The 16,603-nt window shown below is 45.8% G+C and overlaps 2 long non-coding RNA genes across 3 annotated transcripts in view; one reads left to right on the top strand and one right to left on the bottom strand.

Moving 5' to 3' along the window:
* The window catches only part of LOC105913909, an 11,198-nt gene extending 3,798 nt beyond the window's left edge, over positions 1–7,400 (bottom strand). The window contains exons 1-3 of one of the 2 annotated variants that reach the window (XR_002676063.1): positions 6,976–7,400; positions 4,860–6,105; positions 3,795–4,346 (exon numbers count right to left, since the gene is read on the bottom strand). This is a non-coding gene — a long non-coding RNA (uncharacterized LOC105913909). Of the gene's footprint in view, positions 1–3,794; positions 6,106–6,975 lie in introns of those variants that run through there. The other variant, XR_002676058.1, reaches the window with a different exon arrangement.
* LOC105913910 lies at positions 95–876 on the top strand. Its single transcript, XR_001163441.1, has 2 exons — positions 95–291; positions 525–876. It is a non-coding gene; the product is annotated as an uncharacterized LOC105913910 (long non-coding RNA).
* Positions 7,401–16,603: the final 9,203 nt, after the last annotated feature.

The raw sequence follows: 16,603 nt of genomic DNA, 5'->3' as shown, positions 1-16,603 counted from the left end.
CCAATGGTTCAAGGGCGCATCTCTATGTGGCCTTTCCAGGCCCACCGCGAGCCTTGTCCACCAGACCGCCATGCTCGCTGACGCTGTCCCCAGCTGCTCAGTTCGCGTCGCCGTGGGCTCCTCCTCAGTTTGCGTCGCCGTGGGCTCCTCCTCCCGGGGCCTCGCCTGGGCCTGTCGGATGGGACCCGACTGCCTTGGCACGCTCCTTCGGCACCATGGCCCTGACTCCTCCAGTCGGTCAGGACTGGATCGCAGACTCGGGTGCCACTTTCCATACTACACCCGACCCTGGTATACTCACTTCCGTTCACCCTCCTTCTTCCTCCCACCCCTCGTCCATCATGGTCGCAAATGGTTCTTGTCTTCCTGTCACCTCCGTGGGTACTGCTCACACTCCCGGTTCTTTTCGAGTTTCTGATGTTCTTGTTGCTCCCTCCATGGTTCACAACCTTCTTTCTATTCGCCGTTTTACCACTGACAATTCCTGTTCTGTTGAATTTGACTCTTCTGGTCTTACTGTGAAGGATGTGGCTACCCGGCGACCTCTTCTCCGCTGTGACAGCACCGGGCCCCTTTACTCCCTCCGATTTCCTGCGTCCACTTCTTCCGCTTCGCCCTCCGCTTCTTCAGCCGCTTTTGCTACCACAGCTTCTTCCACTACATGGCACCGGCGTCTTGGTCATCCTGGCCGTGCTGTCCTGACACAGCTTAGTCATAATTCCGATATACCACGTACTCGGGCTCCTGATGAGCACCTGTGTCAGGCGTGCCAACTGGGCCGTCATGTTCGACTTCCTTTTCCTACCTCTTCTTCACATGCGACCCATGTATTCGACCTTGTACATTGCGATCTATGGACATCTCCTGTTCTAAGCATTTCTGGCTACAAGTACTATCTTATTGTGGTTGATGATTTCTCTCATTATTCTTGGACTTTTCCCTTGCGTGCCAAGTCTGATACTTTTCCCACACTTCTCCACTTCTTCGCTTGGGTGTCCACTCAGTTCGGTCTCACCATCAAGGCCGTCCAGTGTGACAACGGCCGCGAGTTTGATAACACCACCTCACGTGCCTTCTTCCTCTCTCACGGCGTGCACTTACGCATGTCGTGTCCCTATACCTCCTCCCAGAACGGTAAGGCTGAACGCATGATTCGTACCACGAACGACACCATGCGCTCTCTTCTGTTCCAGTCTTCTCTCCCTGCCCCTTTTTGGGCTGAGAGTCTTCACACCTCCACCTATCTCCTTAACCGCCTACCTTCTGTTGCCTGCCCCGCTCCCACTCCACACCACGCTCTCTTCGGTACCTCCCCCCGTTACGATCACCTTCGGGTCTTCGGGTGTGCGTGTTATCCTAACACCGCAGCCACCGCTCCTCATAAGCTGGCTCCCCGTTCGACTCAGTGTGTCTTCCTCGGGTACTCCCCGGATCACAAGGGGTACCGTTGCTTTGACCTCTCTTCTCGGCGGGTCCTCATCTCTCGCCACGTGGTGTTTGACGAGTCCGTCTTCCCTTACTCCACCACCACCCCACCTTCTTCCACCTCCGACCCTGATCTCTCCTCCCTGTTTCCCACTGACCCGGTGGACCAGCCACCGCTACCATTCTGTCCTGCAGGTACTGCTCCACCGTGGTTCTCCTCGGGCTCGACGTCCACCGGTACTGTCCCTGACCCTGCGCCCAGCACGGGTTCGACGGTGCCGGCCTCTGGTGCTGCTTCTTCCCCTTCGCCCTGCGCGGGACCGGTGGCACCGCCCGCAGCACCTGCTGTCCGGTTTGCGCAGCCCGTCCGCGTCTACCAGCGTCGGGCGCGGCCGGCTCCACTGGACCTGCAGCCGGCCCCGCCACCGCCGTCGCCGCCTCAGTCATCGCCGGTGGACTCTTCTCCGCCGGCGACGCCTACACCACCTCCACCGGCCCCGACTGCCCGTGTCGCGCCGACGGTGTACCATCCGCCTCTCCTACACCGACACCCGAGTCACGTTCACCCTATGGTGACGCGACTTGCGGCTGGTACCCTGCAGCCCCGGGCTCTTTCAGCGATGCCCGGCGCGCCGCAGGTTTCTCCTGTACCCTCCTCCGTCCGCGGCGCCCTGTCGGATCCTCACTGGCGCCGCGCGATGGAAGAGGAGTACGCGGCGCTCCTCGCCAACCAGACTTGGGATCTGGTGCCCCGTCCGCCTGGCTCCAACGTCGTCACCGGCAAGTGGATCTGGACTCACAAGCGGCGGGCTGATGGTACTCTTGAGCGGTACAAGGCTCGCTGGGTTCTCCGGGGTTTCACTCAGCGCCCTGGTGTCGACTACGACGAGACGTTCAGTCCGGTGGTCAAGCCAGCTACTGTCCGGACTGTTCTCTCACTGGCTCTCTCCCGCTCCTGGCCCGTGCATCAGCTCGACGTCAAGAACGCCTTCCTGCACGGCACTCTGACTGAGACTGTTTACTGCAGCCAGCCAGCGGGGTTTGTTGACTCTTATCGGCCTGATATGGTTTGCCGGCTCAACAAGTCACTTTATGGCCTCAAGCAGGCCCCTCGAGCTTGGTATTCGAGGTTTGCTGCCTACCTCCTGACGCTGGGCTTTGTGGAGGCCAAGTCCGATACTTCGCTGTTCATTTATCACCATGGAGCTGAGACTGCTTATCTACTGCTCTATGTTGATGACATTGTCCTCACTGCCTCCAGTCCGTCCCTCCTACGGCGGATCATCACCTCGCTTCAGCAGGAGTTCGCTATGAAGGATCTGGGTGTGCTCCATCATTTTCTTGGGGTCACTGTTGAGCCTCGTCAGGCCGGCCTCTTTCTTCACCAGCGGCAGTATACTCTTGATATCCTGGAGCGAGCTGGGATGACTGACTGCAAGCCCTGCTCCACTCCAGTTGATACTCAGGCCAAGTTGTCAGAGGCCGCCGGCACTCCTGTGACAGATGCTACTGCATACCGGAGTCTGGCTGGGGCCCTTCAGTACCTCACCTTCACCAGGCCAGATATCACTTATGCAGTTCAGCAGATTTGCCTTCACATGCATGATCCCCGAGAGCCCCATCTCACTGCTCTGAAGCGCTTACTCCGTTACCTCCGGGGCACTGTGGACTACGGCCTCCTTCTTCACCGGTCTCCCTCCACTGAGCTTGTTGTCTACACCGACGCTGACTGGGCCGGGTGTCCGGACACTAGGCGCTCTACCTCCGGCTACGCCGTCTTTTTGGGCGGCAACCTGGTGTCCTGGTCGTCCAAGCGTCAGCCGGTAGTCTCCCGCTCCAGTGCCGAGGCGGAGTACCGCGCTGTCGCTAACGGCGTGGCTGAGGCATCCTGGCTTCGGCAGCTCCTTGTCGAGCTCCACACTCCTTCTTCCCGGAGCACTCTTGTCTACTGCGACAACGTCAGTGCGGTGTACCTCTCCACCAACCCTGTTCAGCACCAGCGGACCAAGCATGTGGAGATTGACCTTCACTTCGTCCGGGATCGGGTCGCCATCGGCGATGTTCGGGTCCTCCACGTCCCGACCACCTCTCAGTTTGCTGACATCTTCACCAAGGGCCTCTCGTCACCCGCCTTCACCGAGTTTCGCTCCAGCCTCAACATCACCTGTGGCTAGTTGCGTCTTGGGGGGGCTTGTGTGTGTGCCTTTCTTTTCATGTCCAGTCTGCAACTCCGCTGCGTCGGTAGTTCAGACTGCGGGGGAGTGTTGGTGTACTATGTGTATTAGGGCCCAATAGGCCCATGTAAGACATCTACATAGCTACCCTCTAGGGTTAGCCCATAATCTATCTATTACCTTATAGTAATACAGACCACAATGAGACGTATGACCAACATCTTTGGCCAACAGCTGAGCCATATTAAATTGCTTTGAATTATGTCCATTGCACATCAACTTAACATTGTATTATATATTTGCTACATCAATCCACAAAAACGAATTTGTGATTAATAGCACTATCGTAGTCTGGAATGAATTGATTTTGCATCATTTAATATTCGTACATTTTAAACAAATAAAAAACATGTGAAGATTGGCTAAATGACAACCAATGAATAAAGCATATGGATTGAAGCAGGGACAACTTACTGAGTTCAAGGACGATTAGATAGAAAGCTTACATTTTACACATTATTGGTTCCTTGGTGAAAGGGTAACTTATTGAGTTCAAGGGTGATTAGATAGAAAGCTTACATTTTACACTTTATTGGTTCCTTGGTGAAAAGGTAAGCCTGGACAGTATTGGCCTGTTATTTTGAAAAAAAAAATCTCTGTATCGCTGCATAATGCTGCGCAATATGGTCAGCTATCACGAACGCTTCCCATATCCATGTGAATGCCTGAATGTATGCAGATCATGACCTTAAAAATAAGAACAATGAGCAGAGGAATGTTAGGTACCATGTAGAATAAAAATTAAGGGGAAAACATAATTTGCGATGCCACAGTTGCACATTCAATCGCTATAATTTGCACATGTTCCTCCATCATGCTTCTGTAATTTCAGATAATATGGTGGCAATTAAAGCTAGTTTTAAATTCCCAAGTTAATTCTGATGTATTACGAAACACATTGTAGGAACACTAGCAAGTATAAAATAGGGAAATAATAAAAAAACAATTATTTGTAACGGTTAACGTGCTGGTTTCTTTCCTGGTTCCGAACGTGTGATTATTTCAGTATGAGTCATACCTAATCCTGGTTCATTGAGGCAACGAAAACTGGTAAAATGTCAGACTGAAAACTGATCGCTTTGTATAGTATGGGTTCAAAAATTTGGAGCATGACATTTATATGAAATCTTATTCATGCTCTATATTCTAATCCATGGGGCAGACATAGTGTACATATAATAAACATAGATGAGCTGCTACCTAATCAAACTTTTGTGCAGAATAAGTCCATCATAATCTGATCACCCCCATAAAACCTTATCAGTGCTATACAATGTAATCCATGGGGTGGAACAAACTAAATATGCAGACAATAAGCACAAGTGAACTGCTAATCGAACTTTTTGTGAATTAACTCCATGAAAATCAGATCTCATCTCCACACCTAGGTCTCAACAATGAGCACTTGCTTCTCCATTCTCATCATCCAATTGCTAGTGGAAGCCAATGTCTTTGATCCCTATTTTTAACCAATCAAGTGCTTGATAAATTTATTGTAGCAAGAAAATAGGGTATGTGTTAATGGATGAAGGAGAAGAAATGATTGAGAAAGAGGCCATGAATAAACAAGGGCGTGGGTTACCTGATGGATTGGGGCTCTAGTAGCTGCAAATTTTACTTCAAATGCACAATTCATCAGTTATCCAATGGGGCTGTTGGAGAGATTAAAGTGGCGCACCATTGTGTAGCCACAGAATCAGCATGTAGCGGACTGCATCTTAAAAAAATTCTAGTTGACCATTTTGTTGTGTGCTTACACAGGTTTTCAGAAATCATGAAACATCATGCAATTGCATAAGCTGATTGTGCGGGCTACAGGAATAAATTGGCCATATTATGAGCACAAACTGAATTCCAAGCTAGCACACAGACAAAATATATAGATGTAAAGTATTGTTATACAAAATCTTTACGTATGTAACTTACCAAAGAAGAATTCCTATTCCTCACTTAAGGGTTGAGCATGGCTTCATGAAGTTGAACCAATTCCTTGGCCAGAACAAAATCATGAAGCCTCAGGCCTAAAGGTCAGATATATATGATACTTGAAAACTTTCTTAATCACTTGAAGTATGCAAATATTTCTCTGAACCTAGATTCAAACATGTATGTCATAGCCTCTAATGTGCAATAGCATTTGGAATTTAACTACAAATAAGGAAAAGAAACTCTTGCCTTGATATAGTAACTGCAAAGAGAGGACATTAGATTTTTTTTGTAGTGTTGTTCTTTTCAATTATAGTTAAGTTATGCTCTTGATTACCTCAAGTTTTAAATCTAGGCATTGTTGCTGTATATATCAAAAACTTACATCACAACACTTTGAACTGCACTTTTTGTCCACAAATTCACAGACCAACAATCTCCATATTGAGTATTGGCAATTGATGAGATTCAAACACAAAGAAACAGGACAGGTTACACTCTTGTTCCACGGCTTTAGTTCCTGCAAGCGTGGAGCAGAAAGATATTTTAGATAAATCAGTTGCGTGCAATGCTTTGATTTCTTTCCTAAGCAAGAAGAAAAAGAAGATGCACAAAATGTACAAAGCTTGACATTGAACTTAACCAAGCTCAATGGAATGCATGATTTGGTTAATTAAATTCATTTTGAACCCTAATTTCACTCTGTCCCATGCTGCCTCAAACCAATACATTGTAAATCAGGAACAGATGGGACAAAGTGAAGATGATTATTGTGTTCCAAAGCTGCTGCCATGTGCAAAATTCCTTACCAAGATTACATCTGAATATTAGATCAAGGGAATAGGAAAGCAAATACAGTGAGTCACACCAAGTAGGGGGGCCTGAAAAAGGACCCTTACTCAATGGGATCATTGGTGTAGTCCATCAAACATATGATCCTAGTTGCCACGCAAATATCATTGTAAACAAAAGTCTCAAATTATAATTAGAACAGAGCTCACTTTAGAAGGATGTGTCATGTTTGGTCATCTTCAAAAATAAACTGAAAATTAGAGATACTTAATAATTTTGTTTAAGAAACGAAAGTGTATTATATTAATCTTGGTAATAGAGGTAATGTATGTTAATAATTTTGCCTTTTCAAAAAAAGCCAAGACAGTGGGGGCTCAACCTTAGCCTCCAAGCTGATGACCACTATGCTGAGTGCCCTGAGTTACGAAATTGATTTGCAATCCACACAAAACAAAATACAGATTAAATAATACAAACTATAGATCTACCAAATTGATCTAGGAATGCATCAAAAGGAACAAACAAGCACCATAAAGAAGCTTGGGATGCAGGAAGGAAATTGTTCCTCACAGTAAGGTTTTAAGGACAATGTGCTTACCGCTGCTGTTCGATTGCCGGAGGACAAAGCTGACCACATGACTGCAAAGACGGGCATCATCACTATCTAATGCTATTCACAGGTATCCATTGTTGCCGCAATAGGAGAGTGGCGTGCCCGGCAGGTGCCATTCCAATCGCAGAACGGGACAGCGATAAAGGCAGGCAGCTGGCAAGGACAGATCTCGAACGACAGCCATGGGTGGGGAGGGCGCTAGGAGAGGACGAGAACGACGACGCTGGAAGGGGCGGCGCACTGCAGGAAGGAGAAGGAGGATGGAGTACCACAGGAGGCACATCATAGAGGGATCGGGGCATGGCAGCGGTGGGGAGGCGGCGGCGATGGCCAGAAGGCGGAGCGGTGCTGGGCGACGGCCGAGCGGACGGGGAGATGCGTTTTTTTTTTCGGGAGTCGGAACGGCGGCACTAAGCGATGGTTCGCTGAGGTTCCCCCCGGGGTGTTTATTTTTATATTTTTTTTTAAATTTTGCATAAATAAATAGTCGAACAAAAAAATTTGCAGAAATATATCTATGCCGCCGCTTGAAACGGCGGTAACAGGCTAATGCCGTCTCAACCGGCGGTATGAAACAGTAGTAGCTCCCCGCACCCGCCATGTCAGTGCGGAATCTCGCTTACCGACCTCCCATCCGATGGGCCGCACACAGATTCCAATGGCGCGGGGGACAAGGCTGTTCCGCCGTTCGAGACGGCGGTAGCAGGCCCCGCCATTTGAATCGGTGGAAGCAGGAAAGCTACCGTCAGTTCAAACGGTGGTAGCTCCCTAACGCCTTTAAAATGCGCGGTGTGGCCGTCCTCGAACGCACGCCTACTCATTTGGTCCCCCCGCGCCCAGAAGCAGGAGAGCGAGCCCGTGCGAGAGAGGAGGAAGGGAGGGAGGGAGAGAAGAAGGAAGGGAGGGAGGAGAAGGGAAAGAAAGGAAAGGAGGAAGGAGGGGAGGGGAGATTGAAGCCCCGTTCCTTACTTCGTTAGAGGTATTTTTTCTAATCCTTAGCTCGTAGTAGATAGATTGAAAGGTTCTTGTTTGGTTTTGGTAATTGAGTGATAATCTAGGTGGACTAATATGTGTTTAAGTGAAATGCATAGGTGATTAGTCCACAGGTAATTATGTGATGAAGGAGCTCATTGCATGTGAGACATGACATGGAGTCATGTGACTAGGTGAAGGAGCTCATTGCATATGAGACATGACATGGAGTCATGTGACTAGGTGCAGAAGATCAAGACAAGACTTGGCTTGATGGACCGGTTGCAAGTGTGAAGGGCAAGTCCGAGACTTTGAAGCGCTGGACCGCATGGCGGGATGCTTGAGCAAAGACTTGACGCCGATGGACTGATGCAACAGTGAAGAGCAAGTGAGGTTAAGATCGATGAACCAATAAGGTCACGTGATGATTTGAAGTGGATCATATTATTTGTGATATGGCTGTGCATATGTTGCATCAACATTTGAGGAGATGAAATGGAATGCGCAAGGCAAAGGTATTTTGTAGGGCATTTCATTTCACCGGTCATAGGTGTGTATAGAAGTTTAGGCTGGGTTTAGAATAGATGGCCGTGCTATCAAGAGGGGCAAACTTGTTTGCATATTGGTCATCTAGTGCCACTTGAGCGATGTTGCTAACATCGAGTGGCATGGTAAGAACAAGTGAAAACCCTTTAAATAATGTCTGTGAAAATGCTAACATACTCACCTAGCATCACGTATCAAATTAATGATTAGAGAACAACTAAGATTGACAGCAAATAAATACCGCACGGATTGATGTAGCCACCTGCATTGATCCGCCCTCTTCTCATCGCCGACGCTGACGGTTGGAGTGGCGATGACGGAGACAACAGCAAGGCGAGCGCCCCGAGCAATGTGGTGCCCAGAGGGCAAGCAAGCGTCCTAGGGGTGCATCTTCAAGTGCCGATGAGGGTGAGTGGGTGCGGCGGTTGTCATGCGGGCGGGCGGGGGATAGGCTGGGGCTGCATTTTGTTTCATTTTTTACTGGAAGGCTAGTGTGGAGCATGGGGTGATGCGGAGAGAGGAAAATAGAGGGGAGGAGAGGAGGTAGCGCACGAGTTCTAGTGACATTGAAGGCGAGCGCGGCGCACCCCATCGATAGGAAGGAGTAGGACGACAAGGATGGGGAGGAGGCGCAGGGCGGCGGAGGCTCCGAGGAAAAAACAAAAACGGGAGAGCCGGAGAGGGGAAAATGGGGGAGGAAAAAATGGGGAGGGGGCAGAGGCAGAGTTGTGGGAAGGTGATCGGACGGTCAAGAAGGAAAAATAGGGTGGGGGAGCAAAACATGGGAAGGGGGGCCGTAGGAAGATGATCCGTTGGCAAAAAATGAGTTTTGGTAGGACGATAAAGTTGAGAGACTCTCTTACCTACGGAAAATTTTTCTCCTCTTCCTGTTTATTAGTTGTAAGAGATAAATAGTTTAGCAAAATTAATTATCTGAGACCTTTGAGTTGTATTTACTTTCATCGTATCATTCTTCTTTTTTCTGTGTGCCAGCACACCACTGCTTTGAAAATATTTTGCACAATACTAAGTTCTACAAAAAGTAAAATAATCAAAACTAAATACAACTATACAAGTTACACTTCAAATACATAATTCATTACCTTGGGGTCATGTACTCTCCATAGTAAACTAACACAAGCCTTAGGACGAAGTAAGAAGCTCCGTTCTCGGTGTACTTCCTTAGGCCTTCAAAGCATTCTTTATAAATGTCAACTTTATATATATGTTTGCTGGAACATAAACAATCCGGTGTTTACCCACTGACAAAAAACATAACAATCCAGTGTTGATCCACTCTCACAAAAAGTCTGAGTTTATTATCAGAATATTTACAATTATAGCTAACAATAGAAAACAAATTTCCAAATATTTTAAAATTAAAATAATTTTTTTTACCAAAGTGGGAAGCATCGACCTATTTTTTATATAAATTTTTTATTCCAGATCTTATTAATTCTCCCCCACATGAAGTTGAACTCAAGTCTATTGGATGCTACTCAGGTGCTCTAACCACTAGGCTAGAGGCTCTTTAGCAAACAAATAACTACAATAATTTCAAGTATTGAACATTTTCAAAACTAAAAAAATAAAACTATAATTTCTAGTAATCTTTTCACAAACTACAATAGCTTGCACTCATGGTAACAAATAACTACAATTAAGGTGCTTGTCCACACTTGATAGTGAGGAGATATATAATAATGTTCTTGCTCAGTTTGGTGGTCTTATGTTATTTCTAGAGATCCCTTCAAAATAAATCACCGACCATGTGGTCACACTTGCTGATGGCTCGTCAATGAACCTAGACCACATCATGGCTGACACAAACCAGTTACTTGATTAAATGTATGTGCCAGGAAAAAGAGCAGAAATGATGGGGCAGTTTGTTGGACACAACTCCAAATTGTATGGAACCCATGGGAAAAAATAGTACCAACAGGCAGGCAATTTAATCAGGATGATCAAATCTATGGGTGACAAGGTACATGAATTTCTTAGTTTAGCTAACACTGACTTCTATGCCCAAGGTTTCGACGACGAAGACTATACATTTATGCTTCTTGCTTATGATGGTTCAGTAGGTGTTTAGACCGGCAACCTACCGAGAGGTATCCCGAGGTAGTTGATTGATCGGAGGGGTTTCACCAAAATCAGTAAGTTGAAGGTTAACGCAGACACAATTTAGATAGGTTCAACCCGCTGAATAGCGTAATATCCTACGTTATGTATGCCAATTGTATTGAGTTGGGTGTATGAGATCTATTTGGGGGGTGGGGTGAGGGGGGGGGGGTTCCCCTACCTCACCTTATATATCTGGGGCAGGGTTACAAGAATCCTAATCGGTTAAGACAGGAGAAGTCCTAATGGCATTACATCGAGTATTCCCTTTCTATCCAACTAGTTCTATCTATTGCATGGTCAACTACGCCGTCCTGCATGGTAGTCTTCGTATCAGACACGCCTGGATGTCCTATCCCATATTTAGAATAGTCCATGCCCTCATGGTGGGCCCATGGATGTAGATCCATCAGGTCACATTGATCTTGAGTTAAAAGTAAAAGTAATGTTCAATATATAACATTGGTTCTCTAATTTATCTACTCCCTCCATTTCTCTATATTTGTGTATGGTTTTGGGGAAAAAATCGTAATGTTTGTTTAAGGATATCAATGGTGTAGTTATCGCAGTATTTTCACTCTTTACCCCTAATCAAATACCCTATAGAAGAGAAGTGGTTCTGTTATGATATTTATTAAGGGTATGGATGTGATCATTTCACATTCATTTTTTTCCTAAAGCTGGTACTTCCTAGGTCTGTATGTGCATGATGTGCTATGGACAAATATAGTACAATCGAGGGAGTGGAATACAGATCACATATGAACATCATACATTGTAGAGCTTATTTTTCAATATACCAATTTAATGCAATGTCACACAGTCCTAATGTAACAGGATGACTAGGATCATTTGCAAATAGGATGTCATGTAAGCAAAATAATAATGTGTCAATAGAGTTAATGAGGAAAAGGGAAACTATTTCTCATGCAAGAAACTAGCTCAGTTGGATAATCAAAAAGGAGAGAAAGGAGAGAGAAATGAAGGATTGGTGTTCGCCTAAACGGTCTAAACAACCATTTAAACAGTGTCTAAATGGCGAACCGAGACCAACTGTTATTTAGGAGATATAAACGGTCCATTAAATGATTGACCATTTAAATGGTAAAAAAGGAACTAAACGGCCTAAACATCCTAAACGGAATAGAACTAAATGTTACTAAACGGCCATTTAACATACTGTTTAGTGAACATTATCAATTCCACTTGGATTCTTCCATCCATAAATACATATACTAAATTATTTCCACAAATTAATATTGAATGTGTTACTTCCATAAATATGTATACTTGATTTCTTACATGCACAAATATATATACTTTCTATAGTACTTGATCTTTTATGAGCACGATTATGTATATTTGGTCATAAGGTACAAAACTGTTGATCGTTTAATTCCATCTAAACACATTTAAACGGTCTAAACGGTAAACAAAAGTGACATGTTGTCTGGCGTTTAGCGCTTAGGATAACATTGGAAGGGATTGGATAAGAGTTTCTATATATGATATGCCAGTATGGAAACAATCAGTAATGTCTAGGTTTGGGACTACCCTAAACAATAAGCTTAGATATTAAGCATAGGGTTAAGACTTAAGAAACAACAAAAATAAAAGTTCTAATCTGAGCTAAAATTTGAAGAGCCTCTGCATGCATATCTCTAATACTCTAAGCACCTTTTCATTATCGCAAATCAACTCCCAAGAACGACGCACACGTAGTAAGTACGTATTCATGTACGTGCTCTCTGCTCAGCTCTACGGACAGTGGATATTTTTACTGTTACTTCCACACGAATGGCCTGCTCCTGACTTCTCCTCCTCCGCTGACAGCAGCAGCCTGTGCAGGCCTCGCCAAAGCGACGACGACGACCTCATCGGCGGTGGCGACGGTAACGCATCGTTGTTGGTGGGGACGCCGGACGAGGCATGCTGGGCTCCTGGAAACGCCCGCGCCGCGGCACGGGTGGCGGAGGCCGACGTGATCACGAGAACCAAGAGCATGGCCACCATAACCTTTGTCATCGTGGACGTGGAGGACGACATTTTTAGTGGTGCACACTTCACAGTGTTCTCAGTCTCCACTCTGTCCTTTCCAGACTGCAGGCTTCTAGAGTTTCACGTTCTCTCTGTTTTCTGCTGTTTTGGATCGAGCTACAAAATTACTGAGTAACTTAGCTATGGCTAGTGGCCGGGGTGTTACAAGCATTAGGGTACGTGGTCACCTAGTGCATTTATAAGCAAAGGAGATATCGGAGCTCTTCTTCTTGCTTGCTAAGGTCGGGCTCACTCTGAAAGTTCCGTGGTTTTTTACGTGCGCGACTGGTTGGTTTAGCTGACTAATTCGCAAGCAAGAAATGTGCACACATGCAAGTCGTCTACGCGGTTTGTAGCTCTGCTGGCAACTTCTCAAGAGCCGAACAGCGTATCGTCTGTAGGGCCGGGCGCAAAGGATGTCGGTCGGACGATCCGTTCTCACGAACTTGTGACGAAAACCACAATTCTTCTCGTGATCGATCGATGCCGTAGCTTTCGGTCGCGCGCGGCGTCTTCGCCGTGAACAATATTGTGTCTACCTCAGCAGTGCAAGATAGGGTATGTAGGGCAGTTACAACACTGAAAGTCTCAGGATTCAGGAATGATGAGAACGAACAGAGATCAGCGACAGAAACTGGAACCGAAAACAAAATAAAGTATACCGATGATTATTTGGATTTGCATTGTACTAGTTGCCTTGTGAGCACGAAGTACGAAATACTGTGCATTGACTACTTGACGTTCTCAAGAACGTTCAATAGGAGAAATTTCGAAGGAGCGCCCCAAAAACACGAAATAGCTAGTATGAACAACCGTCTGATCCATGAGATCGAGAGGACCGACCAAATTGAAATGCGGCGCTTGAATTGAAACAAATAAACTATGGAGAACTTTACAGGTGGTGAGATGAAAGCTGAAGTGAAAACTCGAGGGAAGTGCCTTTTTCTCACTTCAAATTTGACGAGTTGTGTTTAAATATTTGGTGGTCAGACAGTTTCATCAAAAAAAAAAGAGTGTCTTTTGTTAGGCACACTAATTATTACTCGTAGCTTTCTAGATGCATACTATACCTTTATTTGCTTTTTCTTTATGAGATCAGCTACCTGATGAAGTCACGAAGCGTACGTAACTAGCCGAGTCAAAATTTCCTGTTCTAGTCCAAGTCTAACTGATGACGGTCAGTCTTGCGAACAAAAAGGTCTCCCACACTACTGTACTGCTAGTCGCACATTCACAAGTCGCAATCACAGCTGGAGAGAGACTCCATCAGAGAGGACCCATCCACTCAGGCTCCCTGTCCTGTTCCCAAACTAACAAGAACCATGCATTGCTACTGGCCTGCCGGTGAAATGTTCGGACGTGCTTGCAGATCAAGCGCCTATGTGGACACTGCTCGTCTCTTTGCCTTTTTCAACATGAAAGGGGGCAGCAGAGTCGGATTAAGATAAGCAAATTAAAGTTAGGGACACCATCTGTAAAACATATAATTTTGAGCACCATTTTGCATTTAGTTATTCTATCCATAAACGGATAAACCATATACATACATATCATATTTTCTAAATGAGAAACTTTAGCCAAGGATACCTTATATAATTTCAAATGCCATAGACAATATTCATTAATCAATTAGAAACTCAACTCCATTTAGAATTTCTGTTAGGTGTAGTCTCACGTCGAAAATTGATACGATGATATCTCATGTATAATAGCTAGGGGCAATTATTCTCACCCATCACACAAGGTTTTTAGTTTGATAGACTATGGTTGTTGGTCTTCATGGGGGCCTGGCTTGTGACGTAACTGAATCTTTTTTTGTTAATTATAATTATATCTAGTTTGCATTATTGGGAACTATAGGCAATTGTGTACAGTGCCTTGGGGTTTCTTCTATTTGCTTCAGCTGTAGTTTTTAGCCTTGTCTTTCAGTTTCTGAACTGGGCCGTCTACGCAGAGTTAGCTGCATAGGGGCGGTACGTAACCGGACGGCTGCACGGTAATGTCTTGAGTACTGCTCTCGCGGGTCAGTCTATTCATTTTGCTTTATTAATTAATTTGAAAATTTTCACAATCTTTCACTTGTTTGTAACAACTACTAATGACCACTGCGCAACAAATAATAACAGCCGCAGAGAAAATATATTGGTTCCAGCAAATCCAGGGACAGTGACATAATATAACTAGGTATATATATGATTCATTATTCAGCCAGAGGCCTTTTACAGTGCGGCAGTGCCTCGTACTAGGCTATAACCTATAAGCATCTACAGCACCTCGTACCTATAGCAAGTACTAGCAACGTAAGCAATTTTGAGCAGTAACTCTGTACAGATTATTCTATTTTTCTATAGACGCAAACAGGATCGCCGGCTATATATGTAGCAGCAATAGAAAACAAACAACAAATTAAACTGAAACTAAAACTCGAATATAATCCGACCGGTGCAATAACGTAGAAACCGAGCTCTGTGTCATCACTCTACGTGTGTTGTATACTGTTGTGTAACAAAGCCGCCGACAGATTCCTGTTCCATCTCTACGGAGCGGAAGGCGGACAGTTGGTGTTTCGATCATGAGTTGGGCACGAAACATGTGGTCCTGATTTGCTCTCCTCCACCTTCGGCGGCGGCGGCGGCGGCGGCGACGCATTGTTGGTGGAGCCACCTGGGGAGGCCGGCTGTTCTCCCGGCAACGCCCGCGCCGCGGCACAGCCGATGGCTGAGCCCGAAGTGACCATGAGAACCAACAGCATGGCTGCGACAAGCTTCGTCGTCATCGCGGGCGTGGACGTGTTCTGTCTCTTGCTCTCTACTTCGAGGCTAGCTACACTACAGGAATCGATCAATTCTTTTTTTTCTTTTTCAGAAAATGCAAATCAACTTGGCTAGTAGTGAGTGTTATGAAGCGTTCGAATAGATCACCGCGTATTTATAAGGGGATTCGAAGCTCTTCTTGCATGTCGAGGTCGAGTTTACTCTGAAAGTTCCACGGTATTTTACGTGTGCCACTGGTAGGTTGAGCTGACTGTTAGGCGAGCAAGCGATTCACAACCGTGCAAGTCGACGCGGTTTTCTAGCTCTCTGCCACCTTCGGCAGCGTGTATGTTTGGTGCGCGCAGAAGAAGTCAGTTGAGCGATCCGTTGTTACGCTACGGGAGAAGTCGTCCATTACATTACTATATACTAACACGTGAAATTAGTAACGTGTCCAAAGTTTTGGTCCTCGGAGACCTTTTTAGTACCAAGTCACAACATCACCCAGTACTAAAGGTACCTTTTAGTACCGGATGGTGTTATTGCCTGGTACTAAAAGTCTCTTCACGGGTTACTTTAAAAGAAAAGCATATCTAACTCCATCATATGTGCTATGTAGGTGAGATGGTAAGAAAAGTTCGTACGAGGTTTGAGATCATGGGTTTGAATCCCATAAACTCCGCATGCACATATTACACATGAAATTCGACCGGTACTAAATAGTGTATTTAGTACCAAACTAGCTGTACCAGTCGGACCTCCAGTTGGTTTTCCGACCGGCAATGGAAGTCGATCGTCCAACAGTGTTAGGAACTCGCGACAAAATCGAAAGCCAATTCGTCTTGAGAGATGTAGCTTGCGGTCGAGGCGTCTTTGCCGTGAGCAATGTGTAGTCCCACCTACACGTAGTACGTACGGTAGGGCAGTTGCGAGACCGGCATGGAAAACGGAGTGAAACTGTCAGGAATACCGCTGTATATATTGTTCCAAGCGAGAAGAAAAGAAACTGTAAGAGAAACTGCAACCGAAAACGAAAATTACACTAATTACCTTGTGAGCACGGCGTGCTGACTGCTCTGGGGACTGGGGGTTGCATTGATTTGACGTTACCCGAACATTCAAATGGTGAAATTTCTCCGAAGCGCGCTCTGAGAACACAAATAGTATGAATCTTCTGATCCATT

This window comes from Setaria italica, chromosome I (genome assembly GCF_000263155.2).
Source record: "Setaria italica strain Yugu1 chromosome I, Setaria_italica_v2.0, whole genome shotgun sequence".
In the NCBI taxonomy this organism is placed as follows: Eukaryota; Viridiplantae; Streptophyta; class Magnoliopsida; order Poales; family Poaceae; genus Setaria; species Setaria italica.
The sequence above is the reverse complement of the archived record's forward strand: the minus strand, read 5'-3'. Positions and strand labels throughout refer to the sequence as shown.